At 45.5% G+C, this 12,577-nt stretch overlaps 1 protein-coding gene across 4 annotated transcripts in view; it reads right to left on the reverse strand.

Annotated features, from left to right (window-relative positions):
- Positions 1–12,577, reverse strand: part of bmpr1aa (bone morphogenetic protein receptor, type IAa) — a 39,494-nt gene that overhangs the window by 23,936 nt on the left and 2,981 nt on the right. The window lies entirely within an intron of this gene.

The raw sequence follows: 12,577 nt of genomic DNA on the forward strand, positions 1-12,577 counted from the left end.
GGAGAAAATAGATGTCCGAGGACGAGAGCGGTCACAAGCTTGGCCGACAGGAACACACACACACACACACACACACACCCACCCTTGTGGGGACATCTCATTGACATAATGCTTTCCCTAACCATCAAAAATGAATGCCTAACCCTGACCCTTACTCTAAATACCTAACCATAACCTAATTGTAACCCTGACACTAAAACCACATTTTGAGCCTCAAAAATGCCTTCAAACCTAAGGGGACCAAAATCCTGGTCCCCACGAGGGCTGTATGTCCCCACAAGTATAGTAAAACTACCAATTTTTGGTCCCCATGAAGATGTTAATACCCGTCCCGACTGACTGGCTGACTATGGAATTGCATAGTGACAACAGTATATCCTTACCAGCTGCACTTTGTTCTCCACTCTCATCCTCGTCGTTCAACTCCATCCCCAACCCCGTACTGGTACACTCATTAAAAATATGGGGCCAGTTTAGGACATACTTTAAACTCTTCTCAGCCCCATCTAACCATCTCTTTAAACCTTCGACCCAGGACGGTGGGTTTGTGGAGCGGCACAGAAGTGGAATTACTTGCTTTAAGGACCTATTCATAGCCAACAAACCAGCATCATTTGAACAACTTGCTAACAAATATATTCTTCCACCGTCACACTTTTTCAGATACTTGCAAGCCAGGCACTTTATTTGTTCCCAGACTCCAGGCTCAAGCCTCCACTATTAGAAACTATCCTACGACTCAATCCAACCAACAGAGGGCTGATTTCCCTGCTTTAGAATAAAATGTTAAATTTGAGACATACCTGTCAAAGGAGCTTGCAAAGAAAAGCGTCTGGACTTCTTTAAGTTGCTTGAAGACGTTTCACCTCTCATCCTCTTCTCGGATGAGAGGTCTTTGCAAGCTCCTTTGACTACGATGACCTGGATGACTGAGAACCTTCACAGACATATTGAGACATACCTCTTTATCCAAGCTCAAGACACTGTAGGAAGAAGACCTAGACGTAACCTTCTCTGACGAAACATGGGCCTCCATACTCAAACATGTCAACACAACATCATTATGCGCCCGCCACTGTTTAATCCAGTTCACACGGTGCATAGAGCCCATTTCTCAACATCCAGACTGTCCCGTATCCATCCTGAAATCACTCCACATTGTGACAGATGCAAAACTGCTGAAGCCTCACTGGTCCACATGTACTGGTCTTGTCCCAGTCTCGTTCAGTTCTGGACAGATGTTTTTCATACCTGTCCAGGATTCTCAGTGTGACGCTGGCCCCCTTCTTGCTCTGTTTGGCATCAGTGGGAATGAGGTGCTTCTACGCCTCTAAAAAAAACAGACGACATCTTTCTGTTCCCTGTTAGCCAGGAGGGCAATCCTACTGAGGTGGCAGGACGCCCCCCCCCACTCACAAACTGTGGTTATATGACCTCATGGCGTCAAATAAGACACTCACTCCAGAACTCTACTGGGAAATTTCAAAATCTATAAGAATTTTTCAGCAAACTCTCTTATGTCAGGTGTGGAAATCAGTGTTCAGGTGTCGGGCAGTGACCTGGGTGGGAATGAATGGGATTATTTTGCAGGGATTGTGTTACTTTGGGAAATATCATACATCTGTTTATATTTCCCTTTTTCTTTCTTTTTTTCTCCTTTTATTTGACAGCTGAAGATACATTTCTGAACCCACTTTACAGCCTAAATGTACTAGTTAACCCGAATGTACAGATCTGTAATCCTTTTTTCTTCCTGTTTAGATGTATAATATATATGTTTATATGTATAAAAGGAAAACCTCTTAATAAAAAGACCTAGTTTAAAAAAAAAAAAAGTGCACATTGGAAAAGCCGTGAGGGAAACAACACGCTTGCTTGAACGCTTTACCATGACTGCGTGAAACTTACAAACCGCTTCCACTCTGATAACCGGACTCGAGCTGAAATCAATCGTTTCGACCAGATGAGCTGAACTGAAGGTCTCAACGACTCAGAGCCAGAAAGTCCTCGTGGCGATGTTTGTGTTACTCTAAGTGAGATCATCTGTTCTGATCCTCTTCAGTCAGAAGGGCGGTTAAATAAACGCCTCACACAGCCAGTTTGATCCTGGCGTGGACATCAGTCACATGTCAAAGCATTCCTCAGCTGCATTTCTGCTCGGCCTTTCAAAATAAAACTCCAAACTTTATTTAAAAACAAACAGAGATCCTATGGCAGTAAGACAAATGTGGCAGTGTTTACAGGTCTGTGGAGACGCAACAGCGTGGATGTTTATGGTCATAAGGTGGAGGCTGTTTCCTTTAAGAAGTGAATGAGAAGCAGCCCGCCATCCATCCAGTCAGGTGACAGTGAGCTCTGAGTGAGTGCTCATGATGCCCGTGATGATTTACCGTCACGGCGAGCTGTTTACACCAACCAGCTATTTAAAGGAAGCCCGACAGCCAGAGAGAGGGAGGGAGAAACAGCAAGCTGCTCAGTTCATGCTGACTGCATGTTATTAACACACACACACACACACACACACACACACACACCTCTCCGAATTATTCTTAGAATATAAACATGGATTCACATGGGAGCTGAAATTCATTCTTGAAGAGGTTATTTTGGACATTTAACTAAATTCAAACAGGTAAGTTACTCAAAACAGAAGAACCTGCCTGCACAGCCTGTCAGTGAACATCAGCAGCCACGCTATTGGTCAGATAAGGACAATAAACAGATCTGGACGTCCGGTCCACCTGCCTTTAGCTGGAGCTGTAGTTCTGATAGTGTACCTCATGCACACCTCTCACAGCTTTGGCCTTGACGTCGTTCCTCCTGTCCAAAACAAACTGAACGAGACAGTTCACAGTATTGTGATCACCTGACGTGTAGATGTACTAGCAGTTTAAAAACCTGCCTTATGGCCCACCTGAAGACTCATTTTTAATAATCAGCCGCCACCGTCAGCTCTGCTTTAAACTGGGCTTAGAGTGCTCCGGGGCAGCTGATGTTTACACGCAAATTCCAGCGTTTGAGTGACGTGTGAGATGCTGTGAAACCACAGTCTAACAGGAAAGCAGTGAAACCAGTCGTCCTTGTGTGAAAGCAGACGGGCAAAGCGCCCGAGCTGTGCCGGCACATAAACAAACACATGGCAGGACCAGAGAGGAGACGAGCTCAGGAGGAGGTCTGTCTGCAGCGGGGAGAGAAAACAAAGTCCAGCATTTAAACGCCGCTGAAGCCTCGCTATAGCGCTTGTGCGTCTGCTTCGCCTCAGGCCACACTGCGTCAACCTGATTCCCAAAGAAACCGCCAGTGCCGCTGGCCACCAAACTCGCCGTTTTACATCACCACCCCCGAACACAACAAACATCAGAGGATCGACCCTGAACGAGGCGCTGCAGCCCGACAATCAGCCGTGCGTGTGGAATACTACAAATGCAAACACTGCCTTTGGTCACGGTGCTTACGAGGGGCGGTCAATCAGAAGACAGCTTCCTTAAAGGGGGAGGAGCTAAGAGCATCAATGACGTTTTAACCTGACCCAACCCTCCTGACCTCAATTCTGCACTTTGATGATGTGACTCGTCTTCCTGTCGGATGCTCTTAGTGATGCTCGGGCAGATTACAATTAACATGTGGAAACTGCTCCAACTGTCTCACCTGCAGCGGTGACAGGTGTACTGAGCTGTTCACCTACATTTTCCACAGCGTCGGAGTCTTCAGCGTGCACCGCAGGGCTGGACGGCGCTGCAAGGAAGTGGAAGCAAAGCGTTCAGATGTCCCACGTCTCAGATCCCAGCTTTCACAAAACCAACAGAGGAAGACGAGCGCAGGGATGAGACACTAATGGCATCAAAGCGAACAGCAGCCGGCAGCCAGAGCTAATTGAAATTAACGAGCAGAAACCAGGAGGGAGCGGCGCTGTGTTCACAGACCCCGGGCGGAGTGGGAAAACTGAGGGGTGCCGGTCGTACAAGACAAACCGACTGAGACAGAAAAGGACCGTAAACACTCGGCTGTAACGGCTCGGTCCTCAAACAGTTTGCATAGTTCAGCTTCAGATTTATTTTCAAACTTCTAAAGCACTTAAAAACCAGACTCTGCTTATTTTCACCACTTAAGAACTGGCAAAAGAAAGAGTGGGAACAGGGCAGTAAATGAAGAGGGAGCGCCAATGTGACACTCACGCATAAGATTTTCTGCTTTGACATTAAAAAGACGACAAAGAAATCCAACCTTTACTAATATGTACGACAATGTGCTTGATACTTGTGTCTAAACTAACCCGACGACGTTTGTAGCTCAGTCCAGCAGACGCCTCCACCTGCACTCAGAGCAGATTACAACAATTTCAATGAAGCTGATTAACGATGAACTGTCGTTCTCACATAGAGAAAGTGCCGTAGAAGCTTTCGGTCTTCTGAAACTCAAAAAACTTGAGCCCAAACTCAAACACACCCTTCACAAAAAACAAATAAAAAAAGTTGAATTTATGAGGAAAAAAGATCTGAGTTTAAATGAACGTGTGATTGCTGGATGCTCGTGATGCTGTAACAATTATTTCCCCCGAAACACAAAAACAGATTGTACGGTTACCTGCTGACTGTCTGTGTGTTGGTAGCCTGGGCTGCTCAGGCATTTATTCGCTGTGTAGGTCTATAAGATTCAGCCGTTTCTGAGAACAACCCAGTGCACACATTAAACTTCGTGCAAAACTGATTACTGCAAACAGCATGAAGGCTGGAGGACCGAGGCAGAGATCCACCGTCACCTGAATCCTGAGTCCACGATCGAGGTGGGGAGGAGACGGCTCCGTTAACGAGCTGGACACGGAGGGGAGGGGTCAGGATGGAGGTCAGGGGCCATCACCACTGCCCCCACCAGCTAGGAGGATTAGGAAAAACAAATCTGCCTGAAGAATGAAGGAGGAACTGAAACAGACGTCTGACAGTTCTTCCTATGAATCAGTCAGACAACCTCAGACTTCCTTTAAACAACAACAGATTTCCTGAAGGAGACTAACTTCAACTAGTTAACTTCTGCTAAAAACAAACTGACAGAATGAAGTCATACTTATGTAGAGAGCTGTGGTCAAACAGAACTAAAGAAATCATTTCTGTCTATAAATGTCCAGGAAATGTGTGTTTGGTCTGCAGATGCTCCAATACATCATCTTTACTTCATGCTTGAAATTTCACTTCAATTTTCTTTACACAGCACCAAATCACTTAAAGTAAAGACCCCACAATAATACCAGAGTGAGACAAACTTGACTGGAGCCAGTTGGTGACACCAACTCTGCTTCAAACACTGTAAAGTCTTGTTTTGTAACGAGGTTTTGTGATGAGGGGACAGAAAGCTCCGATTCCTCTGCTGTGGTTTGGTGAGACTTCAGATATCTGAAGTCGAGGAAATCAGCCCTGTTCGTTGCAGTCACATGACCGCACGAGTAATCACATTTAAAAGAGCCGGTTTGACGTGAAGCAGAGAGGGTATTCATCTGTCTTCAGGGGGGGGGGGTCTGCTGAATTATTTACTGGGATGGGTGGTGTGTATTTAAAGCTGAGATCGATACCACTGAAGGTCTGCTGGAGCCGCTGGAGGAAGGACGAGGTCGAAGCATAGAGGAGGTTTCGACCTTCAGCTGATGTCGATAAATTCAGCTATTTGCATTCATCAGTTTGGGAATTCATAGGGAGCATTTTACACTACGTTCCAACATCCAACAAGCTGCAGGCTTACATGCTTACAGAAGCAGCGGGTGGGCAGCTCAGTCGTTCACACAGACTGCTGCAGGCCAGTTCAAACTATGTTCTGACAACACAAACCTTTAACACAACTCTCAGCATCACAAGCTGAAGCTGAGGCGTCTCCTTCAGGGTGATTTACATCATACATCGTTATTTTCCAGATTAAGACACAAAACAAGTTCTGGATCAAAAACAGGCCAGAAGAGGAAGAACATTAAACATTACTTGTAAAAAAAATGTTTCATTAGTTCAGCTTTGTGTTAAAATATAAATATTTCAAAGACATTTTTCACTAAATTACAAAACCTGAGTGAGAAAGAAAAATCATCTGAATCACCATCAAAGATTTCACCTAGAAAAATCTCCAACCAAACTTTTATTATATATATTCCTTAAACAGTATTCATTATAAATCAGCCCGAGCCCTCCTCGGTATCCAAGCAGCCCATCAGGGGTCCTCGGCCCACACTTTGGGTCACCATGTTAGAAAAAGTAACGCATGGACACAAACTGATTCATCTACACCCGAGTGACCTCTGCCACAAATCCAGGAGAAGGAAAAAACGCTCAGGAGGAGGACATGAAATCTCTCTGCAGGGACGGAGGTGAAGAATCGTCCCTCTGTGCGCTCAGTTCCCATTTACTGCCTTTATTTATCTGCACAGAGGCTGGCCGCATGGAGGGGGAGGGGGGAGGAGGAGGAGGGTGGATTGCATGTTTTCCTCCCTGGCTCAGCCACTCTGTCTCCAGGCTGCTGGGGGGAGAGGAGGAGGAGGGAGGAGAGGCAGACAGAAGGGAGCGCTGGAGATGTGAAACCCGATCTCCTTTCCTCCTTCCTACCTTCATCCCTCCTCCTCTTCCTCCTCCAGCAATGCCACCTCGCCAGAGAGCCTCCGAGACTCCGAGTAATCTGATCCCCAGCCTGCCAGACTGGAAACCCACTCCGAGAAAAGGATGGAGGGAGGGAAGGAGGAGGAAAAGGAGAGGTGGAAATAGAGCAGAGGAAAAGGGAGAGATCCCCGAGCTCAACCTCCGAGGGTGGAAAGTCTCCCAGGAGAGGGAAAACTGAGACGGAGCGCTGGGAAGGAGGAGAAACAGATGGGGGGGGAAGCTCAGTGAGTTTGTAAAGCAGCTTTTAATAACAGAGCTGGGCCCGAAAAGGAGCCTGAACAACCAGAAGACTGCTTTCAGCTCTCCTGTGTGCTCGCTGCTCACCATCAGCCTGCCTCAGTGTTTAAGGTTATCGTGGAGAAATAACGCCAGCACCAGACAAACACCCCGAGCATCAAAACGACACAAACTGAGCATGAAAACCCTAAATCAGACGCCGCGAGCGTGTCGCACAGCAGCACGCCAACTTTAACAGAACATCTGATTCCAGCAGCGAGCTGGGCCGTGAGTTTTAAGGCCCCACCCACCACCGACCGCGTCACCTGACGTTGTAAAACCAGCGGCTAGCTGCCGTGTCACGATGATTCACAAATAATGAATCATTAACAAATCGCCTACAGTTTCTGCAGCCGCCTGCGCCTGATATTAATAATTTTGTGTTCTCGTTTATACTTTCTTCTGTTGGGCGACTGCACGGATGTGAAACAGCGACACACACGTCGCCAGCGTTTCCTCTGACCACCTCGTGGCTCACACCGCTCAGAGTCCCGGATCTTCTGTTATTCCAGTTTTATCCACAAAAACAATCAGACAGGCCAGAGCTGCCTGTTAGTCCACACACTGCTGCTAAAAATAATGGTTTGACTTTTGAACATTGAAGCTGGCAAACATGTGATGAGACTGTTGTCTACTGGTGGTGGTCAGAGGGCCCGGCCTCTGTCAGTGCACCCCAGGGTGGCTGTGGCTACACTGTAGCTGCCATCACCAGTGTGTGAATGTGTGCGTGACTGGATGTGTAAAGCGCTTTGGGGTCTTTAGGGAGTAGTAAAGCTATACAAATACAGGCCATTTACCAAGAGCTGTTTACGACATCTTAAAAAGCCTCACAGACGTGTTTCAGATGAAGAGAAAAGTTTCTGCTGTTCATTTTTTTTTTCATCCATTATCTAATCCTATTTAACCCTTGTATGGTGTTCGGGTCTGTGAGACCCGTTTTCAGTTTTTCTCAAAAGAAAAATTAAACAATTATTTTTTCAACCTGAAATTCATTGGCTTTGGCTTATTTTCTCTGAAGAACATAAATCCGAACTAATTTTCAATGACCTCATACTGTACCTCCCCCCACGCATTTACATTACATACAAGGTGTTCGGGTCCACTGGACCCAGGTCTAATAAAAGTGTTGAAAGTGCAGGTCCTGTGTTCCCACACTCTGTCTTCCTCCTTTCTGGTGCTGCTGATAGTGTTTTCTTCCCCTCCTGCTCCGCACAAAGTTGCAGCATTGTTGAAAATTCAACTATCAACACCGTCTGCTCTGACATTCCCGCACATTTTACCCTCTTTCTTGAGGGATCCAAATTTTATTTTCTCATACCCTGTCCCACCTGCAAATTAGGGGCATAATACTATAAATAAGACTTTGCCAGTGTGGTTCTTTATCACAACTGATCAAGATGGCAAAAGATTATCTGCTGCGAGGGCCATCTGATTGATTTTGGAAGAGAGAGGAGCTTTGGATGATGATGTTGACAAAGAGGTTTCAGAATATTTCACATTTCTGAAAATTCAGAGTCTGACAGTGACTTTGAAGAAGAGGATGAGGTTGAGCACCATTTAGTAACAAAACGAAGACGAGTACCCCATCTGCAGCCAGCTCCAGGACCAGAACAAGCCCACCAGACAGCAAGTGAAGAAATATGGACGTCAATAACTGGTGAAATTGAATGGTCTTCTTGCCCAAGAAATGAGCCACCCTGCAGAGCTGTTACTGTGATAAGCCAGGGCCAACACGGCTGACAGTTACTCATGTGCAGGACATCAAGTCTTCATTTGAGCTTTTCATCCCAGATTCCATCCAGAAAATTATTCTGGATTGCAGTAATCTAGAAGGAAGGTGTGTTTTTGGAGAGAGGTGGAAGGAGACCAAATTCATCTAAGAACCCCAAAGGCCTACTTTGGGGTTCTTATCCTTGCAGGAGTTTTCAGGTCCAAAGGGGAATCCACAGAATCCCTGTGGGATGCAGAAACCGGCAAGAACCTATCCGTGCATCAGTGTCTCTGGAAAACTTCAACAAAATTTCCAGGATTATCCGTTTTGATAACCGAGACGACAGACCAGCTCGACGGCAGAGAGACAAGCTAGCTGCCATCAGGACAGTGTGGGATAAGTGTGTGCACCACCTCCCCCTGTTTTACAACCCTGGGCCTAATATCACCATTGATGAGCAGCTGATCCCATTTAGTTGTGAAACATATTGCTTCACGTGTAAATGTGTTGTGTCTTTACACTCACTCCACTTGATTATAACTGATTTATTTTTTTATAACATTTTATAAAAAAAAAAAAAACGAGAAGCACATTAATTCATAAATGTGATCTAACAAAGGTAAAGGGAAAAAAATAACCATGTTTGCTGTTCATATGGCTTGTAATTGGGATGAAGTAAACATCTGTTGAGTAATTTAACATAAAATTGTTTGATAGTGTTAATTTGGAAAGCCAAAACTCTAGCGGGTCCACCAGACCCATGAACACTGGCTGAGTAACAAAAATATGAACACCACACAAGGGTTAATAACAGACAAACCAGCAAAGTAACGCGTTCTTCCACCCGAGCCACACGGCGAGTCTGAGTTTTAAAATTCAAATACAAGGACAGGGCTTATCTGTGGGACAACAAACTCCAAAAGTCAGATTTATCTCCATCATCTTCTTTTCTTTATAGTTTGAACACAAAATTCCCACAAACACAGTCTGACGTGTGTGCAGGGATGGCATTTTCCTGTATCACAGACTCAAACTGGGATTTTTTTAGCCATACCACATCAACCACCATCACAGCTACGGCCCGTCACCTCCTCTGGTTTTCTTTCTGAGCGCCTGAGAAGACATAACCGAGGGCGCGGTGACTCACGTTGCGGTCACGACGATATACCTGCTGCTCGGTCCGTGGCTTTTTGTCAGACCCGGGGACCACGAGTAGCCGTTTCCCACGTTGAGCAGTTTCAAAAATGGTGGTTTTGATTTTCGTGATTTAGACGCGCTCGTGACTCATCGAGTGACGCCACTGACCAGCCAATCGATGGCATGCAGCCTGACAACGTCACATTTTAATATCTGTACGAATCGCTTTGGGACCCCTGGCGAGCAGGTACTATGACCTAATGGAAAACCCTGAAAACCGCGGGGAGTCGATCCGAGCAGGTACGAATGGGAACGGGGCTCAAGTGTAGTGGTGCAGGCCGGGAACAGAGACGGGAGCAAGCTCGTGGGGGAAAGAGAGGAAATGAGTGAAAATGTCAAACGAGCACGTGGCTGCATTTCAGTGATACTCAGACTGCAGAGCTTAGCAATGACAACATCAGCAGCTGGATAAAGGTTTCCAACTGGTCCTTCAACTCACGTGTTCTCCATAGTAGCAGAAATGCATAAAAATGAGGCTTTTATGAAAACACTGAATAAAAATGACTTCTTGAAAGACAATAAATGTACAGTTCAGTATACGAAGTGTGTTTGACTGGCAGAGATGAGCCATGGCTGAACGGGACTCACAGGCCTGAGTGTGCACTTCAGAATTATTCAATGTTTTAAGTTCAGCTAAAGTCAGTTTTATTTGCAAAGGACCAACTTACAAGAAACAGTCACATTTAAGGTGTTTTATACTGTAAATACTGACAGCCCAACAATCAGACGACCTCCTGTGAGCAAACACTTGGTAACAGTGGGAAGGAAGACCTCCCTCAGGCTGCGTCCACACTGGCCCAGATAGATTTGAAAATGGCGTTTTCGTCTGAAAACGCTCCGCGTCCACACTAGCGTGTTCAGTTGTTTTCACAGAGTTGTGCGTCCACACTGAAATGGCCGAAAACGCTTATGTTCCAGTGCTGCACATGTGTGAAGCGCAAGAAGATTTGCCCTGCCTCATTTCTGTCTGCCGCTTATTTACTTCCGTCTCTTTGAAACGTGGCAGCAGAATGTTGAGGAAAAGCACCGAGTTTGTTAAATGGACTCACAATGAGGTGGAGTCGTTGCTGCGAGTAACACAAAAGTACAAAGTTGCAAAAGCGAGTGAGAATTAGAAAAAGGAAGAAAAGCTCTGGAGCAGACTGATATGAAGTCTCCGTTTTCTCTGTCCACACTGCGACACATAAGCACCTTCAAATGTATTCGTTTTCGAGAGCGTTTTCAAAACGCTGTTTTTTCCTTCGGGGAAAACGCCGTCTCAGTGTGGACGGGCGGCCAAAACGGAGAGAAAACAGTGTGTTTTCAAACAAAGACGCATCAGTGTGGACGTAGCCTCAGGCTCAGGAAGGGGAGGCCATCTCAGACTGCTTGGAGGTTGGGAAGGTTGTGTGACCTGGACCTCATTCACAAAAGAGCTCACTAATGCCCCCTCCCCTTTTGTTTGATAAAAAGTCAAACTTTCAAAATAAAAGCGTGAGGCTTGTCCGTGATTAAACGGACGACTGTTTGAAGATGACAAACACACCTTTGCACACTTGGCTAAGAAAATGTAATCTGTGGCTGCACAAGGACACAGGGTTCAGCTACCCTGCAAGACTCCATTAGCATTAACTGGTGTTTTTCTGTACACTGGTCTGGTCCCAGTGCAGAGGACTGGTGTCATTTTATAAGTATAGATCATTTAATTATGGGATAACAGAAGAAATCACAAATCCCTGGGAACGTCTTTAGGTTTCAAGAAGACAAAAAGAATTAAAAAACAAAACAACTTTCACTTGAAACTTTAAAGAGTTTTTTATGTTTCTTTTTGTTTTAAACTATAAACATGACTCAAAAAAATAAAGATTCAGTGGTTTTATGACACAAAGAGGAGGAGGTGGTGGAGGAGGCGGCGACTGCCAGTCTTATCTTTTTCAGACCCCCCCCTCTCTCTCTCTGTTTCTCTTGTTGTGGCCTCGCTCACTCGCCTGCTGTCAGTGTTATTTCGGTTACAGCGATCTGGGCTTGGCTGAGGAATGTACAGCTGCCTGACATACGGATAATACTAGATTTTAATTTCTAACACCCCCTCTCTGCCCTGCCGTGTGCCTCTGCTCCCTATCAGGGAGGAGGAAGAGGAGGCGGCCTGCAAAGGTAGAGGCTGTGAGAGCAACAACGACATCGATGCTTTCTGTAGACCTTTTTAAAATACAGGAAACTTAAATGATGCTTTATATTTATTATAACAGAGTACGTGAGGCTGCAGGCAGGAAAAAGGAACCTGAAGACATCATTTGGTGGTTTCAGCCGTTTACACTGTGGAGGTTTGGATGCGTGCACAGACTGTCTGGTTTCTGTTTGTTAGCATCTCAAAGCTAACTACTCAACAGACCACAGACGGACATCCAGCTTAGACACCCTTAGACTTTAAACACAACACTCTTTAAAGACTTTGGATGCACTAAACAGAACTCAGACACAGTTAAAGCTTCTAAACATGTTAAAAACCCCTACAAGGCTATATACACCTTTACAGATTCTACAGGCTTTTAAAAATACTCAAACAGGCATTAAACAATATTAAAAGATTCTGTACCATTAACAGAGTTAAAGACGCAGCAAAAGACAAAACAAAGAAGACGACCCAGAGGGTTGGCATCTACTTTCGGCAACATTTCTAAAGCTTCTTCTTCCTGATTGTCACTGAAGACCTTTTAATGACCCATATGCAGGAGGCAGATAAATGCCAGCAGCCAGGTCTCACAGGGGCAGCCAAACAGGTTTT

This window comes from Astatotilapia calliptera, chromosome 13 (assembly GCF_964374335.1).
Source record: "Astatotilapia calliptera chromosome 13, fAstCal68.1, whole genome shotgun sequence".
NCBI classification, from domain to species: Eukaryota; Metazoa; Chordata; class Actinopteri; order Cichliformes; family Cichlidae; genus Astatotilapia; species Astatotilapia calliptera.